The sequence below is a fragment of the Octodon degus genome, unplaced genomic scaffold (assembly GCF_000260255.1).
Source record: "Octodon degus isolate 3935 unplaced genomic scaffold, OctDeg1.0 scaffold00079, whole genome shotgun sequence".
NCBI classification, from domain to species: Eukaryota; Metazoa; Chordata; class Mammalia; order Rodentia; family Octodontidae; genus Octodon; species Octodon degus.
The window spans coordinates 6,777,117-6,790,994 of NW_004524655.1; the positions used below are offsets into that span (position 1 = coordinate 6,777,117).

At 42.0% G+C, this 13,878-nt stretch overlaps 1 protein-coding gene and 1 pseudogene across 1 annotated transcript in view; both read right to left on the reverse strand.

Moving 5' to 3' along the window:
* The window catches only part of Sppl3 (signal peptide peptidase like 3), a 149,857-nt gene that overhangs the window by 113,220 nt on the left and 22,759 nt on the right, over positions 1 to 13,878 (reverse strand). The gene's annotated exons all lie outside the window — the stretch shown is intronic.
* On the reverse strand, positions 4,419 to 5,264 carry LOC101567101 (annotated as a pseudogene).

The window sequence follows — 13,878 nt, forward strand, 5'->3', positions numbered from 1 at the left end:
TCAGGATTTTGGAAAAAATTATCTGTTGCAACATCTAACTTCCAGTCATTTTGAGAAAGACAACTTACAGCAGTTTTTTCACTAGATTGTGTGAAGATCATAAACTGTCGAACTTTATCCTTCTGCGATGATTTCAACTTGTTCATGTTGGTGTCCTCCAGGCCTCTCCCCTCCTCCTCCGGCTCCGCAGCGAATGGACGGCGGCGGCGGCTCCTCTCTCTGTTTGGTTGGTTTTGTTGTCGTTTTGAGACAGGATCTCCCTATGTTGTGCAGACTGGCCTTGAACTCACTTATGTGGCACAGACTGGCCTAGAACCCATAGCAATCCTTCTACCTCAGCCTCCCAAGTGCTGCAATTACAGTAATGTGCCATCATGCCTGCCTAAAGACAAACTTTTAAAATTCTAAAAATTTGGTTATAGAGGCTTGAGGACATGAAAAAGTAACAGAAATGATATATTAAGAAGTATGTATAGCATTACATGTACCAGGGTTGGAATATGGCTCCACAGTACAGCAACTCCATACCACAGCAAAAAAAATGCTTATTGTACAGTGTTACTGATGTCATATGACTAGATACACATATGTAGAGAAAAGACACATATTTAGGGCAAATACTGATAGCTACTTCTGAAAGCTAATATTCATAATTTTTTTCTGTATCTTCTCCCTGTAATTTATTTTTATAATTTTTAATTACAATATGCACACCATGAAGAAAAACTAGTTAAAAGCCCTGTACATTTCACAAGAAGGATGGCTGTGACATTAAATCTGACAACACTCCTAACTGGCTGCACTATTACATTATTTTACTTTATGGCCTGATGGTAGGTAAAGGCCCCATAAATCTAGAGGGGCTGATTCATATGAACTTGAACAGAACATGGTCACAAAGGCTCTGGCCAGAACCTCCCGAGCAATGAAACAATACTGCACCTTTGGTGCTTGTAGAAGGGAAGGAACTTCTGGACCTCTTCCGAGAAATCATGTACCTCACTGTATATTTGACACCTCCACTTGGAATGGCTAAGAGATACCTCCAACTAAACATAGACAAAACAGAACTGGGCTGCTTCTGCCAGCTTCTTCCATCTGAGCATCTCTCAACTCCTTCTCGGGTCTTACAATCCTGGTCAAAGCTACCTATCATCTCTTACCTGGAATGTTCCTACAGCCTGTAACTAGTCTTTCCCTATGAGCATAATTTCTCCCAAACTCTTCCATCTGGCATCTATGTCATCATATTTTGGGTCAAATACAACTTCTCAAAGAGGACTTCCTAAACATTCTATTTAAAAAGACTCTTCAGTCTGTCAATTTTAGCTTATTTTAATCCACTGCATCAGAAAGATGGAATGGCTAACAGGCAAGGACCATATGAGGCTGTGGAGTCAGGAAGACCAGGATTCAAAAGTCAACTCTGGTCAATTCTTGACAGTGAGAGCTTACACAAAGGGCTTCACGTATCCAGTCCTCCTTTTCTTCATTTGTGTCACAGAGATCAGACTTTTTTACTTGAGAGAGCAGTTTTGAGAAGTCAATGTGTCCAAAATGTTTGGAATGCTGGGCATGGTGACACAAGTCTGAAATCCCAGATCTTGGGTCGGTTAGGCAGGAGGATTGTTGTGAGATCAAGACCAGCCTGAGCTACAAAGTAAGCTCAAGGCCAGCCTACACTGGATAGCAAGACCCTGTCTCAAAATGATGGGAGGGAGGATTTTTTTCTACCTCTGTCTGAAGCCTATTTTCAGCAATCTTGTTTCCTTCCTGTTATAATAATGAAAAATCCAAGTTTTCAGACAAATTTAACAGAGCTGAGGGAAATATAATGAGTTGTAAAACGTGTGATGGGCAAATTCAGTGGGACCTAGAGAAGGAATCATTTATTCTAGGATTCAGGATTATTCTAAAGCAGGTGTTGTTGAGACTCACTAAGTAGTTCAGGCTGGCCTTGAACTTGTGGAAATCCTCCTGTCTCAGCCTCCTAAATGCTAGGATTACAGGTGTGTACCACCATACCCATCTGTTGTTCTTTTGTAACAGAGCCTGAACCTAGGGCCTTAACACTAAGTCAGTGGTGGTGAAATTATGGCATGCGTACCACAGGAGGCTATTAATATCACTGAAAGCTCTAAAAGATTTAGCATTTCTGCACTAGGTTATATCCCCAACCCTTTTAAAATTTTTTTAAAAATGTATTTAGTACAGGGTCTACAGGGTCTCATTATACAGATTGGACTCATAGTGATTCTCCTGTTTTCAGCCTCCCAAGAGTTGGGATTACAGGCGCTGGCCACCATGCCCAGTCTCAGTCACTGTCTCAGAATGCCCTGAGGGCAGGGTCCTGGGATCAAACCCCAGCCCCTGTGTCTGTGTCTGCATAAGCAGGTGCTTTAATCTGCTCAGCTATCTGGCTGGGCCCTTTTTAAAATTTTTGAGCTAAAGCCTCACTTAAGTCAAAGTTGCCCAGGCTGGGCTCAAATATGATATCCTCCTGTCTCAGCCTCCCAGAGTGCTGGGATTTATAACAAGCATGTGCCACCAGAGCTAGTTTAAAGTACTCATTCTTAATTACTCCTGAATCTGAATTTCTTCATGAATGTGACAGAAGGTAAGGCTCCTCTCCCACAAAAAGCTTGTGAGCACTACATACATTTTTGTGCACTGCATAATTTTTTTGTTAATAATTTCCAGGAAGTTTGTGAAGCCTGAGATCCATATATACAGCCCATTTAAGAACTTTGATCTAGACTAGTATTTACTATTGGGACATGTCCAAGATCAGTTTCAGGACAAAATGTTTCATACCCTAACATCTGTATTTTACAGTTACTAAAACGTTTATTTATAGCAAATTAAACTGGTTTATAACTTATAATGATGATATAATTTTTATCTTCTAAAAATACTCTTTAAAAAATAACCTTAATTAGCTGATACTGGTGGTATACACCTACAATCCCTGTACTCTGAAAGGCTGAAATAGGTAGGCTTTAAGTTTGAGCCCATTCTGGGCAACTTAGATCCTGTGGCAATGTTAAAATAAAAAAAGCTGGAAACATAGCCCAGCATAAAGGCTCTGGGTTCAACCCCCAATACTGTGAGAAAAGTAATAAATCCAAAACTAACTAAACAAAATTAACAATATGCTTATTTTAAAAATGAAAGGAATATAAGGAAAATAGCAAATATATTATTAAAACTTTATATATAACTACAAATACTATAAATATATTAAATAAATAATGGTAGTGGTAGCAGTATAGGAACAGGAAAAAAAAATCACAAGGATAATTTAGGAAATTTCTCTGGCACTTCTATTTAGAGGAATTACAGAAGCACCACTTAAGCATCAGGACCACTCCCAGAGGATCCACAAAATAACTTATTCTTTGTCTCTCTGAATCTGATACTATGGTTCTCATCAACTAAGAATAGAAAGTTTTTGAGCCTCTGCTTTCTCCCTTTTTCCCATGGAGTCCACCTACTGTCTCCCAAAAATGTAACCCATCCTCCCTGAAGCCAATCAAAATTACACCAGAAAACTACCCATTTGTGCAACTCTAAGTGCTGGCATTTATTCAGAAGTCATTCAGCCAACACTATGTGTCCAGTAGTATAGTCTATGTCCTATTCATTCACAGAAAATGTGAAATCCCTGGTACTCAAAAAACTTGTCTGATGGGATCAAGAAAGTATTAGATTTGGAGTCAAACTAGATTAACCACTTACCAGTCCAATTATTTAAATATAGGATGGCCAAAAATTTCAAATCTTTTCATTAATTTTTATAAGATAACAGGAAATATAAAAACAATAATTTCATTAAATTCATTCAATATAAGAACTGACTGGTTGAGCTGAGTATGGTGGCCCACTATCTGGAATGCTGAGGAAGGAGGATCACTACAAGTTCAAGGCCAGTCTGGGCTACACAATGAGATCAAGGACAGCATGAGTGTACCTAAAAAAACCAAGCTAAACTAAACCAAATCAAACCTAACTGAACCGAACCAACCAAACAAAAGCCCTAAAGAATCACCTGATTGAAATGAAAATTGCCCAAGTACTGTTGAGATAGTCAACACATAAACACACTGCCTAAGTGATACTCAAGGTGAACTGTTAAGTAATTAAGAGTTTGCAAATTAGGGGGCCTGCTGCTTAGCTCAGTTGTTTAAGTGCCTGCTCATGCAAATGCAGTCAGGCCAGGATAAGGTGGTTAGATTCCCAGTTCCCTTGCCCTTCCAGCAGCCCGAGCCAGCAAAGAAAAAAAAAAAGTTTGCAAATTAAGAGCCCATAGGCCAGACTGTAAAAATGCTTTAACAAAGGAATTTGCTCTTGGAATTTACATTTTTTAAATTTATTTATTTATTTTTTCCCAAAGACAAATTTTATTGAGCCCCTCAGCTCTAGTTCTCTTTCTCCTGCACTATCTTGGTTCCACGAAGTTGCCCAGTCCTGTGAGCAGCAATAAGACCCACTCTGCAGGCCAGGAAGATGACTCAGTGGAATAAGCGCTTCCCTGGCAAGCGCAAGGGCCTGAGTTCAATCCCCAGTTCTGCAAAAAAAAAGATTCACTTTGCGCCCTGCAGGGGCATCTCTGCAGATGGTTGAGGGTTTGCCGATATGCTGGTGGTTACCACCTCCAAAGGGATGCTCCACAGGATTCATGGTCACACCACATACACGTGGCCAGCAGTTCCTCTTCGCTTTGTATTTGTGGTAGGCTCAGCCAGCCTTCAAGATAGGTTTATCAATTCTGTCACCACCAGCTAGTACACCAACAACAGCTCTGTTGGCAGAGAGGATGACCTTCTTAGAACCCGAGGGCAGCTTCACTCTGGTCTTCTTGGTTTCAGGGTTGTGGGATATGACTGTGGCATAGTTTCCAGAGGCTAAGGCCAGCTTACCCCGTCCCCAGGCTTCTCCTCCAGGCAGCACAAAATGGTACCCTCAGGCATGGTGCCCACAGGGAGAACATGGCCAATGTTGAGTAGGGCCTTCTTGCCACAATACACGAAATGGCCCATGTGGATATCCTCGGTGGCAATTGAATCGGTACGGATCCCGGAAGACCACCTTAGCGAGGGGTGTGCTGCAACCCAGGTCATGGATAATGTCCTTCATGATACCCTTGATGTAGCTGTGTTGTTCTGCAAAGTCCACAGCGCGTAGACGATGCCCTCACGATGCTTCACGTGCACGCGAAACACAGACCCAGCACCCTTTCTATATCCATGGATCACGCGGCCCATGATGGTTGGTCTGTTCCCGAGTGCAGCCAAAAGAGAGGAATTTACATTTTAAAATGAATGTATTTCCCATAAAAATACCACCACGTTTCTGACTTTTTTTTTTTTAGTAATACTGATCCATCAAAGAGTTCAGTTTATTGCTTGATGATTGTTTATATCTTCTTTCCAGCAAGTGCAACATAATGAGAGTTCTCTTTTTTTTTTTTTTTTTTTTTTTAAAGAAAAGAAAGGTTTATTCAGCTCACAGTTAGTGGAGACGTCAGTCCATACTTCAGTCCATACTTGGGTGGTTCCAAGGCAGTGTATACATTGCAGACAGCAGTAGTTCACGGTGTCAGAAAGCAGCAAAGGAAAAGGAGGTGACACAGCTGTGGCTTCTTGTAAGCCTCTCACCTTTCCTTCCATGCTGACTGAGATGACCAGAGTTCCTCCAAGAAAGTGGCAAAACCATCCTTCCTCAGTCCCCTTTATATATTGGGCTTGGGCTAGGACTCAGGTTTCTGACTTCTTCAAAATCAGAAAAAGTAGCCACACTTAGTTGAGCATTTGTAAAATCCAACACTTGCCTGGCAATTCCTCACTTACCACAGTCTCACCATTCCCTAACTGTTCCCCAGCCATCTGGCCTTGCTCATTTATGATGTATGCTGAGCCACTGTACTTCTAAAGTCTTCAACACTAGGCCCTATGATAGCAGGAAGATTAGCTTTCAGTTGACTAGAAGTTCTTTGAGGATGGGACTATCACTGATTCTAGGCACAAATAAGTACCCAAATACTATACAGGTACTTATCTTTAATAGAGGATATTTTACCAACTCTACAGAAATAAGTGATAAAAGAATTTAAAAGCACAAAGATTTTTAGACCTAGAAATAGTACCACCTCCCAAAAAAATGTCTTTAAGGGATAAACACAGACCAAAAAGTCCTTAGTTTCTGACAATGTCCCTTTGTTCATGTTTCAAGAAAATAATGTAGGGGCTGGAGATATGGTAGAGGACTTGCCTGTATGTGTGAGACCCTGGGTTCTATCTTTAGCACCATTAAAAAAGAAAATAAAAATCAAGAGACTGATATGAGGGGCTGGTGAGATGGCTCAGTGGTCTAAAGCACCTACTTAGAACAAGCTTAGCAAAGCACAGGGACCGCGGTTCAATCCCCCAGCACCACATGCCAGCCAGCCCCGCCCCCTGGTGGGCTGAGCTGGCCACACACGCGCGCGCACGCGCACACACACACACACATAAATAAAATTTGGAAAAAAAAAAAAAAAAGAGACTGATATGAGAGGAGCAAACATAAGAGTTTCTAGGGAAGAGTTAAGCGCCACACATTGAGAAAACCTCATGATTTAGAAACCCTAAACTGGGTGTGGTGGCACATGCCTCTAATCCCAGCACTGGAGGCTAAGGCAGAGAGATCTTTGCAAGTTTGAGACCAGCCTGGGCTATAAAGTGAGTTCAAGGCCAGCCTGAACTGCATAGCAAGGCTGTCTCCAAAAACAAAAAAGACAACCTAATAACTTAATAGCCCTATTATTGATTTTAAAACCTTAACATTCTATTTTAAATCCCGTGTCTCCAAAGTTTTTAATAAGAAAAACGCAAGAAGATTTTACTCAGCTAAATGTATGAAGGTAACATCCAGACCTGAAACTTTTGTATTTATTAAAGGCATGTCCTTGGGAAAATAAATTCTCTAATCGTAAAATCAGGACAAAAGACCCTGTAGTCTTAAAATTCAATGAATATGTATTCAGTACCAGCCCCCAACTCCAATGCTGAAGATACACAGTAAACAAAACAGGCATGGGGAGATAGAAAACTACACAAATCAGTCCATGAGATAATTCCTTTAAGGAAATATATGAAGCAAATAAAAAGGAGGAAATAAAAGTTACAGAGACTAACTCTGGTGACACCTCAAGACAACTCAAGAGTAGTGATGGAGGCAAGCAGATAGAGGAGTTCATGGAAGGTAATACTTGAGCTGAAATCTAAATGAAACATCTTTACTAAGAGAGGAAAGGTATCCTAGGCACAGTTCTTGTGAAGAATAACCAAGACTACAGCTATGAAATGATGAACTTTGTGGTAAGCAACTAACTGCTCACTAACCAGCCACTATCTTATTAGCCCGTCTACTCACTGTACTCTCAACTCTTTTTATTCAAACAAGGTAAAATTAGCAAACCCACGGATCAGAGGAGTAAATCAATCACCCAACTAGGTTCAGGGTCTGGGTTCATCAGTAGATACCACAGGTATAGCATTTTAGGGGCACTAACCCAGACTCAATGTTGTTAATCCCACTTTTTCCTTGGGATAGGTGCTGTATAGAAATATTAATTTCTCAAGCCCCTAATCCTACTAAAATAAATGAGGGAAGAAGCCTCCTTATTTAATTGATATGCATTTGTTGTATCTAAAGAAATTCTTGTTCCCCACTTACTTTCTTTGGAGTTATGTGTCTGTGGCAAACTGTCAAGTTTTCAGTTACATGATTAACTGAAAGTCAACTATGGAAGTTTAAAAACACACTACTTAAGTGTTGTTGCTCAAAACCTCTGCAGCAGTTCCATAACTGATAATCATTGAAGAAATGTATTGAGTATTATGTCCCACATGCTGTGTTAGAACTTTAGTTCATGTAACACTTCCAACATGACTGCGTAAGGGTTTCCTTTAAATTTACTCTTTACAGATTAAAAGCCTGCAGTTCAAAAATCTTCTAACAATGCTGGAATTTAAGTTCAGATTTATTCTGTTCTTCAATACCTGGCTTTATTTAATCACTGGTGACCAGAATAAACCAAAAAATACCTCTGACAACCACATTCTTATATTATCCTCCCTAGAGGTAAATCCTCAACCAAGAAAATCAGACACAGGAGAGACTGCCTCACCTGAGCAAAAAACTACATTCTGGAGCTCAACACTCACAAGTCCACCCAGAGCTCCCATTCTTATAAGTCTACGCTGCCTGAGACCCCACCCTTGGGGAGACAATCCTTTAATCCCAAAGAAACCCCTTTCTTCCTAAAGTCTTCCTATGTCGAGGCTAACCCTCTTCCACATGCTTCAGAGCAGGATCAGCCACGTACAGAATCCGTAAAAAATGAGCTTCAAAATAAGACAATACAACATTAAACCAAGACTGAGAACCTTTCCTACATGACTGCAATAGTATGTAGCTTGGCCACAAAGCCAATCCTGCTTCCACAGGAAAAGCCACATCAATCAAAATCTTTAAATCCCTGATATATGGAGTGGGGGTGTGAGCCACATGATGCCATCTAACTTCCTGAGGCTACCTTTCAAAAGCATACCCCAGGTCAACCTCCAGAATCACTTTCCAGACAGCTGTGTGGTCCTCATGATCTACTCAAGAGTGGGCTTTCCAGGCTATGTGGGCAGCCCACAGCTCCCTGCAACAGAATGAAGGCAAAAGCTCTCCAGGGAATCACTGAATTCATGAACCAATGGAAGGATTCTGGAGTTTTCAGTAAACCAATAGGGATGAGGTTCATGGATGGGGCCTGTGGGCCCAGGGTGGGGTCTAGCACTAGGCTGGGATGGCAGGCAGCAGGCAGCATCCAGTGGCCTTGAGGCAACGCAGCTACTACATCTCCCTAGTCTAGGCACCATTACATCAAATCTGGAGGAATTATCGTGATGTACAGCTAGTATGGAGCAGGAGGGCTAGGGAACAGGTTTCCCTAGCCCTCAGTTCTGGCCTTGCCCCCAGGGGACCATATGCCACAGAACAGTGATGATAAAAAATGCAGACCTGTTGGAGTGGACGGAGTAGGTACTCAGGTACTAAAAAATGTAACACAGAAAAGGATGCTACCGCCCACATTAAGAAAGTGAGCATAGAGCTTGCTGCTGGCTCAAGTCACAACTTAGTTCCTTCTCTCAGACCTTAGGTCCCCATGGACCCCAAAAGGGATTGGGGGTGGGGGAGACACGGTAGCATGGGGCAAAGAGGCTTCCAAGAAGGACCCAATGAATTGGATACTCCTCTTTGAAGGACCAGACCATCAGAGCCTGAAACTTGTTTCTATTAATTATCTCAGCCAGGGAAAGCAGCACCTAGCAACATTTTCTAAGATCAGGGAGCTGTACCACTGTTCTTCCCTTGAGCATCTACCAAGGGTCTGGGTATTCCTGAGGGCAGAGCTGCATGGGAGTTTCCAGCCAGTCCAAAGAGACATCTCTAGCCTCCCAGTGAGGAACTGGTCAGCAGTTAAGGGAAAGAGAGGGGCAGTGGTGGTTGGCGCTGGGGTGGGGACTTGACAAATGGCAGTTTGTACAATGCTTGGCAGGACAGCCAACTTCTCCAGCTATGTTTGCTGGAAAGGAGGGAAACTGGCAGCTTAACTGTAGGAGGGTTCCAGTTAGAATGTTAAAATGAAAGGCTTCAGACATAAAAGAAAATCAGTAGCCAGGTGTGGTGGAACATGCCTGTAATCCCAGAACTGGGGAGGCTGAGGCAGGAGAATCACCTTGAGTTCAAGGCCAGCCTGGGCTACATGGAGAGACTCTGTCAAAAAATGGAGAAGAGCTATTCCTGTAATTTGCTAACCTGGTAGTGTGTGAGGTAGTAGATTAGCACCATTAGGATAAATGGAAAGTAGTCTACCTAAACTATACTTAAGGACAACTTTGGCCAGATGGCTGTCAAATTACGTTTGAAACACTTTTTAAAAATTTGATACAGGGTCTCACTATGCAAGCAATACTCACGTCTCAGCCTCCCTAGAGCTGCGATTATGGACATGTGCTGTCTGGTTTTGGGACAAGCACATCTGGTTTTGGGACAGTATGGCATGTGGTACTAGTGATAAAACTTGGGACTATGTGCTTGCTAGCCAAGCACTTTGCCACTGAGCTATCTCCCCAGCCCCTCAATACTTTTCTTATAGAAACAGAGATGAGCTTGGTATCTTCTAGCTGTAAACTTAAATGTCAATACCAAGCTATTTGGTTTAGATGCAGAGCAAAGTTTTGTCATTTAGAAGTTTTATTCACAATGGTTCAGGAATACAGTCAAGGTTTTGCGCTAAGGAGTAAGAGTCAAATGGTGTATTAGGCCAAATTTTTATCATTTTCTTGAAACTGCGATTATATTGCAAATGTAAAGTAGTTTAATTCTGTTTATGCAGAACATGATAAACTGCCAGACATGGTGGTCCACATCTGTAATCTCAGCACTTAAGAGGCTGAGGATCACCAAGAGTTCAAGGCAAGCTTGGGCTTCATAGTTCAAGATCAGCTTGAACAACATAATGAGACTATCTCAAAAAAAACAAAAACAAAAACAAAAACCAAGAAACACCCAAAAAACCCCAAAAGCTGAGTGTGATGGCACATTCCTGTAATCTCAGGACTCAAGAGGCTGAGGCAGGAAGATCACTGCCAGTTTAGAGACCAGCTGGGACTACAAAGTGAGCTCATGGCCAGCCTACACTGCACAGAGACCCTATCTCAAAAAGACAAAAAACAAAACAAAACTAGAGAATATGATAAGCCATAGCTGTTGATATTACCTACTATTGTTTGTTTGCGGCACTGGGGATTGAACTCAGGACTTTATGCTTGCCAGGCAGGCATTTATGCCACTGAGCTGTCTCCCCACGCCCCTATTGGTATATATTATTAAAAGTATGAGGGTGTAACTACCACAGTAACAAAGAACCTGGGCATGACAGCACACACCTGTAATCCCAGCACTCAAGAGGCTGAGGTAGGAGGACTAAGTTCGAGGCCAGTATGACACATAAAGTGAGTTTAAAGCCATTCTGAACTTCAAAGTAAGAGCTTGTCTCAAAAACCAAAAACATAAAAAATAAAAATACTACCAGTATAACAAAGTACCGTTATCTTTGAAGGTTGTTCTTTCTGCCTACCTCCCTCCTACCCCCTACCCATATCTCAGCTCAGACTCCGAAATGTTTGCATTTATGTAGGCCACCTTGGGGCCAGAAAATATTCTTTCAATTGTAAGACTCTGAAGATGCCAATTTTCCTTTAGGTCCCTATAGGCTCTAGTTGACTCAGAGGCAAACTCTGACCTCCAGTTAGCACTAAAATTGTAATTTGTGTGTGTGTGTGTGTGCAGTGGGGAAAGGGGTCCTTTCTCAAGAGTTTAATAGGAAGAGCAATCCTACTTCGCACTGCAATTTCATTAGTGATGATAAAGGCAGTAGTAGGCACTACTTCAAGACACGTTTTAAAAGCAAACACAGGGGCCGGGGAGATAGCTCAGTAGAATAAGCACTTGCCTGGCAAATGCAAGGGCCTGAGTTCAATCCCTGCCCTCCCCCCCAAAAAAAAAGCAAACAGAAAACCACCAAGATGGCAGAGTAGTACACAACAAAGGAAGAGCCTCCCTGAGTTGCCATCCAGATACTGGAATATAACAATGTGAGAAAGACAAGGAGAGAAGTATGTCTCTCGGAACCAGGAAAGGAGGTAACCAGTGGCACTTTCTCCCTGGGATGGGACTCACTGTTTAAGAGGAACAATTCAAAGCTGTGGACACACAGTCAACGCTGAAGACCCCAGAGGCCTCCATGGAGAGACGCAGTGAAGGGAGCAACAGACATGAAGGATTGTGCTTGATGGTGGTGAGTGCTCAGGGCTCAGTCGTTCTGTGCAAGACAGTGATTGGCCAGGAGCCAACTTGGAGAGGAGCCCACTAAGCTCAGAATTCAGCAGCTGTGGGCTCCACCTAGCGTTCCCCAACTGGGTTCAGGCCCATGGAAGGTGTGGTTACAGCTACATGCTGAATGAGTCTGGCCTCGGCCAGAACGTGCAGACTCACTGAGATTATCCACTACCCCACCAGAAAGCTACAGCTGTCTTGCTAGCACAAATCAACACGAATTGTGACTGCCTCTACACAGTGCCTATATTCCAGAGACATACCTGGAAATGAACTTTTTTCTTTTTCTCTTTTTGTTGTGGTGGTCATTTTGTCTTTTTCTCCTTCACTGTTTACTCTTATTTTTATATGAATGTTGTATTGGTTGCTTTTCACTCATTGCTGGGATAAAATACCTGACACCCAAAATTAAGAAAGGTAAGGTTTATTTTGCTTACAGTTAGTGGAGGTTTCAGTCCATACTCTGCTGGCTCCAAGACAGAATGGCACATGGCAGAGGGCAGTATTTCATGTGGTGGAAAACAAAAAGCAAAGGAAAAAGGATTGCTTGCTGTGGCATCTAGCAAGCCTCTCCAGAGCTCTTTCAAGGAAGTGGCCCTCAGAATGCTTCCTCAACTCCCTTGTATATCCTTTCTGTGCTGAGTCACTCTAGGGCGGCCCTCCAAGCCCTACAGAGGGGCCTCCATGCCCTAGGGCTTCGATTTACTGAGTCTATCCAACTTGTCAAGTTGACACAATGTATTATCAACCACCACCAAGTGTGAACATGATTTCTAGCCTCTTTGTGGTTGTGGTTCTGTTCTGTCTTTTTTTCCCTTTTTATCTCTTCTTTATCTCTTTCCCTCCAGTCTTTTGTACCAGTTTCCCAAAGTTATCATGATCCCCTTTGTCCTACAGCCTTACATCTAATCCCTCCCCCTCCCCTTCCCCCCCTCCTCCATTTTCTCCCTAACCCATTTTAAATTTTAATCCCTGAGAGCAAAACTGACATATTAAGGACTTGTAACTAAATATAATTTTCTGCTTTTCTTTAGATTTTCTTACATAACCATAAATCAAGTTCATATAAAGCTGATAAATTAATGATTAGCTCAATCTGTCATTTTCTAGGCTATGTTTAATGTTACTGTTACTGTTGATGGTACCACTATCACCAAAAGTTGACATAATTACCTCTAAACAGCTGTTATTCCTAGTATTCCAAGACTGAGACTGACTAAGGATCACTGAAAATACTGTGACACAATGTCAAAGAACCAAGGACTAGTCTAAACATGCAGCAACTTTGCATCCTCAATGAAGAGGTAGAATCTTGCAACAGACTCAAAACCAAAAAAACAGTTATTGCTGAAAGATACCTTGGAGAAGAAGTCATCTCCTAAGGGTTCTAAATAGTAGCAATAAAGCAACCCACCATAGGCATTTTATAAACATCACCCTAGTATTTAAACTAAAAAAAGAACAGGAAATGAGAAGACACTTAAGATGCAACCCCAGACATCTAGCTCACTAAAGGCAAACCCAGGGGGACAATCTGAAAGTCACCCACCCGGCCTCTCAGAAGTAATACCAAGAAACTGAATGAGGCTTTAGAAAAAAAATCAAATCAGAAATAATTTCTCAGATAACTGAAGAGATGGTGATCACAATGAAAACCATGCTTTGTGGCACTAAAGACAACAGACAAAAAGAGATTAAGAAAATTATTGAAGCCATGAATGCTCAGCATAGGAAAGAAATGGAATCCATAAGGCAGATTCAAGAAAATATCCAGAATAAAAAGTCCATTTAAAGGGGCTGGTGAGATGGCTCAGTGGTCTAAAGCACCTAGTTAGAACAAGCTTAGCAAAGCATCAGGGACCGCGGTTCAATCCCCCAGCACCACATGCCAGCCAGCCCCGCCCCCTGGTGGGCTGAGCTGGCCACACACCTCTCTCTCTCTCT